At 39.6% G+C, this 9239-nt stretch overlaps 1 pseudogene across 1 annotated transcript; it reads right to left on the bottom strand.

The window, feature by feature from the left end:
• Positions 1 to 6250: 6250 nt before the first annotated feature.
• LOC149005113 (uncharacterized) lies at positions 6251 to 9239 on the bottom strand (annotated as a pseudogene). The gene is made up of 7 exons (XR_016169948.1): positions 9108 to 9239; positions 8857 to 8959; positions 8350 to 8471; positions 7771 to 7940; positions 7188 to 7589; positions 6884 to 7093; positions 6251 to 6767 (listed from the first exon to the last, which is right to left on the bottom strand). The product of XR_016169948.1 is annotated as an uncharacterized LOC149005113 (transcript).

Genomic DNA, 9239 nt, shown 5'->3' with positions numbered 1-9239 from the left:
GTGGTTCAGAATTCTAAGAAGCTTGAAGAAACGGAAAGAGAGAATGTTCGTGTTCAAAGGCCTTGGAAGCCAAGGAACCCTGGTTATGTTGACCGCCTTGAGTGTCGTTTCATGAGACCTGCACCATATCCCACTCCTACCTTTCAGCCAAGGAGTGTTGGTCAGAGTTCCGGTGTTACTCAGGTGGGCCAGCATAGTCAATCTGGTGGAGTTAGATCTGCAGGAGTTGTGCAACCACCTCGGCCTGGGATGGTGAATCCTAGACCTGTATTTCAAAGACCTTCTACTGTAGCGACTCCGGTTGGACCGAGAGACCTTGCATGCTATCACTGTAAGCAAACTGGGCATTTCGCTCGTACTTGCCTGAAGAGACCTGCTTAGCCTTTTGCCCCTATTGTGAAAAGTTCCCCTGCCCCTCCCTCTGGCAGAGTGTTCAACATGTCTGGTGTTGATCAAGATTCATGTCATGAAGTTGTTACAGGTACATTGTTAGTTGCTTTTATTTCAGCATTTGTTTTATTTGATACGGGTGCATCTCATTCGTTCATCTCATCTACATTTGCTTTGAAGATTAACCTAACACCCAGGTGTTCATTTAGTTGTTTGTTGATAAGTACCCCTGTTGGGTCTGTTGTAAAGCTAGATAGGGTGTTAAAAGAATGTCCTGTGTTGGTTTGTGGAAAGAGTCTGAAGGCAAACCTAGTGCTTTTTGATATGAATGATTTTGATGTAATCTTGGGAATCGACTGGCTGACATCCCACAATGCTGTAATCTTGTGTTCTTTGAAGAGAATTTAGTTTTAGTTGAGTGGAAATTTAGTTTTTGAATTCCAAGGTGAGAAGGGAAGGATTAGTAAGAAGACTTTGACCGCATTGATGCAAGTCAGTGCATTGGTGGAAAGTGCTTCACCTAGAAGCAAGGTCAAAGAAGGGAAGAAGCTTGAAGAAGTCAAGGTTGTTTGTGACTTTGCTAATGTGTTCCCAAATGATCTATCAAGACTGAACCTGATAGAGAAGCTGAGTTTTCGATTGATCTGATTCCTGAAGCTGCTCCGGTATCTAAAGCTCCGTATAGAATGGCACCTATCGAGTTAGAAGAGTTGCAAATACAACTGAATGAGCTCTTAGTGAGAGGTTTTATATAGCCTAGTGTATCAACTTGGGGAGCTCCAGTCTTGTTGGTGAAGGAGAATGACGGTAGCATGCGTCTATGCATTGATTAGCAGGAGTTGAATAATTTGACCATCAATAATAGATGTCTGCTGCCCCAGATTGATGATCTTTTCGATCAATTGAAAGGTGCAGCTGTGTTTTCAAAGATTGATTTGAGGTCTTGGATATCATCGATGAAAGTGAAGTCAAGTGATATCTTCAAGACAACGTTTAGAACAAGATATAAACATTATGAGTTTAGAATTATGCCTTTTGGTTTAACTAATGCTCCTGCTGTGTTCATGGATGTCATGAACCGAGTATTTCATGATGTGCTTGATAAGTTTGTGATCGTCTTCATTGATGAGATCTTGATCTATTCGAAAAATGAAGAAGAGCATGTGAAACACCTAATTTCACATTGGAAAGGTTGAGAGAAAAGAAGCTCTATGCTAAGTTTAGCAAGTGTGACTTTTGGCTCTCAAGGGTAGAATTTCTTGGCCATGTAGTTTCAGCCGAAGGTATTCGTGTTGATTCTGAAAAGGTGCAAGCAGTTGCCGATTGGGAAAGACCGAAGACTGTGACAGAAATAAGAAGTTTTTCTTGGATTGACGAGATACTACAGAAGGTTTATTGAGAACTTTTCTAGGTTGGCTGCTCCTATGACTAAGCTAACTAGAAAGGAAGAGAAGTTTGTGTGGACCAAAGCTTGTGAGAAGAATTTTGAAGAGCTGAAAGTTAGATTGACAAGTGCTCCAGTTTTGACTATACTGATAGTTCCGGTGGTTTGACAGTCTACACTGATGCTTCTAAGTTTGGTTTGGGTTGCGTGTTGATGTAACATGGTAAAGTAGTGGCATATGCCTCTCGGCAATCGAAGAATTATGAGCGGAACTAACCCACTCATGATTTCGAGCTTGCCGCCGTTATCTTTGCTTTGAAGATTTGGAGACATTACCTGTATGGTGAGAAGATCGCTATCTTCACATATCATAAGAGTTTGAAGTACTTCTTTACCCAGAAGGAGTTGAATATGAGACAAAGGAGATGGTTAGAATTGGTCTCTAATTATGACTGTGACATTCAGGTATCACCCGGTAAGGCTAATGTCGTTGATGATGCTCTTAGCAGAAAAAGTCAGAAGAAAGTGTTGGACTTGAATGCTTTGAGTCAACCTTTGTTGTCTTCGATTGCGGGTTTTGGTTTGGAAGTTGTTTCTGAAGGTTCGGATTTTGTTCTCGCTGCCATGACAGCAAGATCCACCCTTAGAGATAGAATAGTTGCTCTGCAAGGTTCCGATCAAGAATTGAAAGAGAAGATTGAGAAGATTTCTTTGAATCCCGAATTTGACCCTGATTTTAGTATATCTATGGATGGTGCTTTATTGTTTAGAGGTAGACTTTGTGGGGCGGCTGTTGAAGAAATCAAGAAGGAAACATTGAAGGAAGCACACCAGTCAATCTTTACAGTACACCTTGGAAGTACCAAGATGTACAAGGACTTAAGGGAACATTTTTGGTGGATTGGTTTGAAAGCTGATGTGGAAGATTTTGTTGCCAGGTGCGAGACTTGCCAACGTGTGAAAGTCGTTCGTCAACCCTCGTTTGGATTACTTCAGCCCCTTCCTGTTCCTAGTTGGAAGTGGGAAGATATTTCTATAGACTTCGTGACTAGCTTGCCTCGGACAAGTAAAGGCAATGACATTGTATGGGTAATCGTTGATAGGTTGACCAAATCAGCCATTTCATTCCTATGAAGATCACTCATACTTTGGATAAGCTAGCTACGTTTTATGTGGATAATGTGGTTCGTCTGCACGGAGTGCCAATGAGTATTGTTTCTGATCGTGATCCTAGGTTCACCTCAAGGTTTTGGAATAGTTTGTAGAAAGCCTTGGGAACCCAATTGAATCTGAGTACAACTCATCATCTACAATCTGATGGACAATTTGAGCGGACAATTCAAATTTTGGAAGACATGCTTAGATCTTGTGTTGTGGATATGGGTGGCAATTGGGATGAACACTTAGCTTTGGTTGAGTTTGCCTATAACAACAGTTATCAAGCAACAATAGGCATGGCTCCATTCAAGGCTTTGTATGGTAACACTTGTAGGACACCTTTTGTATTGGACTGAGACTGGTGAAAGAAGAGTCTTGGGTTCGGAAATGATCGAAGCTACAAGTGCAATGGTTGATATGATTAGAGAAAGGATTAAGTTTGCTCAGTCCAGACAGAAATCTTATGCGGATAAGAGAAAGACCGATTTGGAATTTCAGATTGGAGAGAAAGTTTTCCTCAAAGTATCACCTATGAATGGTGTGATGAGATTCAATGTGAAAGGAAAGCTTAGCCCTCATTTCATTGGACCTATTGAGATTCTTGAGAAGGTTGAACCTATCACATCCACCCAGCCGGTACCCTATTTGGCATACCCGGGAATGTGATCCACAGTCCAAGGATCAAGCATCAAGGGACCATGCCTCCCACATATGCGATAACACAATCATGAACAATGATAATCAAGGTAAAAGCAATAAGTACTAAGCCATATATTTGTTATGTAATGGGTTTGGTTAGTCGATACCAATCAGACCCAGGCATAGAACACTGAAAAGTAGTCAAGAGGATATTGAGATATCTCAGAGGAACAAGTAACTACGTGCTATGTTATCAAGGATCGGATTTGCGATTAGTTGGCTAAAGTGATGGTGACTGGGTGGAGACATTGATGAGAGCAAATCAACCTCTGGATATGCTTTCTTGCTGAATGGAGGGGCCATTTCATGGTGTAGCAAGAAGCAGACTTGTATATCACTCTCGACCATGGAAGCAAAGTATGTGGCATGTGAAATCCAGCCCTAACCTAACCCGGAAACCCTTTTATATGTAGGTTCGAAGACCCCAAGTGAAGGAAGAAGGCAATTAGGGGCCATCTCAATGGAAGACATGGTGTTTGATCTAAAACCCATGGAGATTGATGATGGAGTCCCATACTTGGAAACCTTGTCAGAGTTGGAGAAGAAATTGCACCTTGAAGAAGAAGAGCTTTGTTGATGAACTTGAAGCCTAGTTGGACATGGTTTGAAGGGGTCCCTCAATGCGAGGTGCGTTGCTTGTTGAGTTGGGAGAAGCCCCATTGAAAATTTTGAGGTTTGGAGCTCCAATTACCTGATCTGGGCTTGCTGTCAACTTGGGTAAATTGGGCCAATCGACCCACAGTGATAAGGGCTTAGTTGTGAACTTCTGGTTTTTAAGGTTTTGATACTCTATTTAATGGGACTATGTGGTTTTCAGCCACACTTGTTTCTAAAGCCTCTAGAGAATGTGGGAAGCCTCTCTCAAGCCTATTCTTTGGTATTGTGGAAGATCCTTTGCGAATTTTCAAGTTTTTCGGCGATCATTCTTCACTAAGGTTAGTCATCACTCATACTTTTCTATTGATCTACTCTTCTATTGATTTCTTCTCATCTATGTGATTACGAAGATGGTTTTGTATCCTTGCAAATACCTCTTCTTCAATCTTTGTAGTTGTGACTGAATCTCCATTCACTCCAATGCTTCTGTGATCTACACAACTTGATTGTAAGATGAGATCTTATGAGATCTTCATGAATGTGTGATCATTCTATTGTTTTTTTATTTCAAAGCATGTTAGATTCATTCCTATGTTAGTTTCTAACTATGATCTACTGTTATTATTCTTCTAAACTGAATTCTCATTTTCTTTAGCCTCTCTGTAGAATTCACGGACTGTTTTCTCTATAAACCTAGTTTTTGATTAATTTATAATTCTATCATTTTGATCATTGTTGATGTTTAAACTATGTTAGATAGTATTAGACTACTGTTCTAGAGTTTCCCTTAAAATTTTGGAGTGTTTTGAATCCTGGAAGTTGAGTTTCGAATAAAAAACTTAGGTTTCGCTTGTACAAGTACCTTGGGTTGATTGCCCAAGCGACCCAACCAACCTGCCCAAGCTGACAGTAGTTGTTTTTCTTGTTTGTCTTGATCTGTTTGACTTCTGATCTTCGAGGGTTTGTTCCTAATGATTGATCTATACTTGTTTAGAGTTTATTTGCTTAACCTTGGACCTATCCTCTTTATTTCTTCGAAATTATTTGAAGTTAATTAAGGTAAGGATAGTTGATTCCCTAATAACCTCATATGCATGTTTACTTGTATTTGATTTGGATTGCATGATCATACTACTGTTGTCTTAGCTTTCTTTTCATTGTATTGCGGCTGTAATTTCTTCAACTACAGTAGGACTTGTTCATGTTATTTCAATCATGAATGAATGATATTTCCTTATGAATTGTGTTATCAGTTGTGCTTGTGAATGACTGATTTGGGAATGTGATTGCTTAAATATAATTGGGGAATGGGGAATGTCCTTTTGACATTTCTATTTTTGGACATCTGTGACGGTGGTATGGGACGTTTTCCGATAATGCCCCTTGACTCTTTCCCTAATTATTGGTTGACATACGTAGGGCCTATCTAGCAGTGTTTGGCTAGATTTACCTTGTTATATCAGACCCGATTCGAAGGGGTATTGAGACCGAGTAACCCGTAACAGCAATGGGGATTTGTGGGCGCTCAAGACCGGTAACCAACCCATGAGAGGACTTGAATCACATTGTGAGGGTCATTCATTGCACTACAAGAAAAAGGGCTTACGGCGGCGTTTTGAAAACGCCGCCGTAAGTCTAAAAGTGCCGTTGTAAACTTTTCCCGGCACTTAAAAAATGCCACAAAAAATGCCGGCAAAAGTATTGCCGTATTGTTACCGCGGCACTAAATGCAAACGACGGGAATTGTGACTTATGACAGACACATTTACCGGCATTTTCTAAAAACGCCGTTAAAAGTGGTTTATTGCGGCTTTTGCCAAACGCCGTTGTATGTTATTTTTGCCGGCGTTTTTAGAAAATGCCGTTAAAAGTTATTTATTGCAGCATTTATGAAATGCCGCCATAGGTATTTTTGCCGGCGTTTTTTAAAAGCGCCGTCATTTGTTACCTATGACGGCGTTTGTAAAACGCTGGGATAAGTTTTTTTTAATTAAAAAAAAATTGATTCCAAAAAACCAAATTCAATTTTACAAATATAAATGTGCCACTTTCCATTATACATATACCCACAATCCAAAATGTAAGCACAAATGAAGATCCAATTCTACCAATACAACAACTCAGCTTGTAAGCATAGATGAAGACCCAATTCCTTTGTATTAGCCACACAACACTTAGCAGAAAAGTTACCACACAACCATTAGTACAGTTGTACAATCTAAAAAATGAAAGGCAAAAGAGTACAAATAAAAATAATAGATCATAAGATCAAAATTTGAAATAAATTAAATGTCCAAAGAGTGTTCCGCATCCAAAATCAAACATATATTTATTTTGAATGATGAAGAGTTGACATCCCTTTTCAGGGAATGTAACACAGAGAATTGGGAAGCTTAAATGTTCTCATGGCACCAGGAAGCCCCACAAGGCAGGGCCACTGTGATTCAACCATTCCCAGATATAGTAGCCTTAATGGATCAGCTTCTTCCTCTGCTCTGCCTTGAACTCTTGCACTGTCATGCCATTGTTCTCATAACCCCTATCATAAACAGACGGTGAGAGACACAACTCATTGAGTTAATGATTGATCTTGATTCTTGATAGAAGAATATAAACTTCTGACTCAACTAAGTGAAAGGATAGAACTTCACCAACCTCAGAATGAGACCAGACCACCCAGTGCAACCAACCTTGAAGAGGTTATCAGTTGTGGGATCCCTGAGGTGTTCTCCTCTTGAAGACACTAAGAAGATCTTCAATCCTCTTCATTTGATCTCATTGAAGAGGTTCATCGAGTGCTTCAGAGCTGGAGCGTTGCTCTTCCACACCCATTTCTCAAAGTCTGTAACATTGAACTTCTCTCCTCTGAAAACAATAATTAGTTAAAGAAATTGCTGACAAAGGAAAAAGAAGAAAAACGTGGAAGATCTGATAAAAGGTAGGAAATGGAGCCCAGTACCTGTGGCAATGTTTCTTGAAGTAAGGAACAGTGGAAAGAAGGGTATCATCAATATCAAAGATCCAAGCATCTTTGCCATCACCAGTCAACTTGAAGTTTTTGCTGAGATAGATGGTGCATTCTTCCAGTGCTTTCTTTGAATCCACCTTGTATTGAGTGGAGGTCATGTACTTGCCGATGTAATCTGTGCAATCTTCAGGGACAACTCAATAGCCACGAATGTTATGGAGCTCGACATTGATCCTCCAAGCTTCACAATAGTTATTCAGGGTTATCTTCAGGTCATTTGAGTCCTTCCCTATCTTCCACTGGTTCAAGATATTCCAGTTTGCAACTGCTACACCAACAACGAGACTAGAGAAGCATAGCAACAAACCTAGATTTTTTTCCCATTTTCTCCTTCTTTATGATCAAAAGACAAAAAGGATTCTGGGGGTGGATCAGGAGAACCGAGCTTTGGATATTTATGTTGGTGGATTTCCAATTTTCAAATTGCACCACATGAACCTGCAAGTTGCAAGAGAGACAATCAAAATTCCATTTCTATTCTGGGGTTTCTTTAAGCACCACATGAGAAGCTTACTTACCAACAACAGCAACCATATATGTGACTGAGAGTCCTTGGTCTATGAACTTTGCAACGAGAGTAAGAAGACCCTGATCAGGTGTGGGGATGTTTGAGACAGCAAGGCTGTAGCTTGCACTTATGGAATCCTTTCTATCTAGTGGTACATCCCAGTAAGGTCCACCAACCTAAGAAAACAAAAGATTTACATGCAATAATCCATAGGCATCAAAAGATTACTTTGACAAAAAAAGTACCTATAAAAGCTGCTGCAGGAATGCAATATAAAAAACATTCCGACTTTAATAAGAATGAAGTGAAACAAAGCAATATCCTAAGTTCTAAACAAGAAAAATTAAAATGCTAATTACTTAACCGCACTGGCATATGTCACATATGTTTAGTATATACCACATAAAGTGTTTATGTTTAATAGATATACATCATGAACATAGAAGAGTAACTGGTCCATGTCTAGTTGATGAGAACTCACAGTAATCAGTCCAAATGGCCATGATTGTGACACCTAATTCCCTGGCTTTTATGGGTGCTCGATCATTGTCTGCTCTCTACCTAACCACTGTTAATAAATAGCACCAATAAAATGCCCATTGTGCTTGTCTCACCAGAACTTGAACCACCATTACCATCAGTTTTAAGGATTAGCTCTAGAAGTAATGGAGAAATGATGACCTTAGAACCATTTTCAATCCTTCTAGCTGCCAAGATATTATAAGAAGATGAAGAGAATGAGTTACCAACTAGTTCAGTACAAGCATATGAAATTGAAAGAAAGCTCAAATATCATAGATGTTTCTAAATTATAAGAAAATGAAGTTGATGCTTGTATCACATGCCAAAGGGCATAGTAGCCCATGAGATACTCTTCCAACTTCATTGGTGTGTCACCTTCAATCTTCTTTGGTCTTCGGCCTCTATCTAACATTAGGTTTCTTTTCATACTTGGTGAATCCTTCTGTGTTTCTTGATGTCTATTAATTAATTTACCAAGATGTTATACTTGAAATATAAAATGGAAAATGACACATGAACTAAACATATCTATCATCTGTGAAAGTAAAGTTAAAAACGGGTGCAACTTACAGAGCTGATCATAAGAGTCATGATCATCAACACCTATTCGGCACTTAACACTGACTGAGGCATTGGAATTGGCAGCAATTGCTGACATAGCCTCCCCAACAAACTACCCTTACAAACACCAAAATGCATCAAGGTTAATTAAAAAAGACAAATTGACAATCTGAAACATGTAAAGTCATGACTGCAGTGTTGAAATAGAAATTTAATCATATAAGTAATTTGCACCTTTGGATCAAGCATAAGACGCACACCAAAGCACCCATGACCTGCCACTTTTCCGCTAGGGCACCCACAGCTGTTTCATCAACTCTAAGTGAAAATACATGAAGAAGAGAGGCAGTTACATGTAGAAGAACCAATGATGCAGGTGGAGATGGAACCAT

This window comes from Hakea prostrata, chromosome 9 (genome assembly GCF_041222555.1).
Source record: "Hakea prostrata isolate BN-2017 chromosome 9, UWA_Hpros_2, whole genome shotgun sequence".
Lineage (NCBI taxonomy): Eukaryota > Viridiplantae > Streptophyta > Magnoliopsida > Proteales > Proteaceae > Hakea > Hakea prostrata.
The sequence above is the reverse complement of the archived record's forward strand: the minus strand, read 5'-3'. Positions and strand labels throughout refer to the sequence as shown.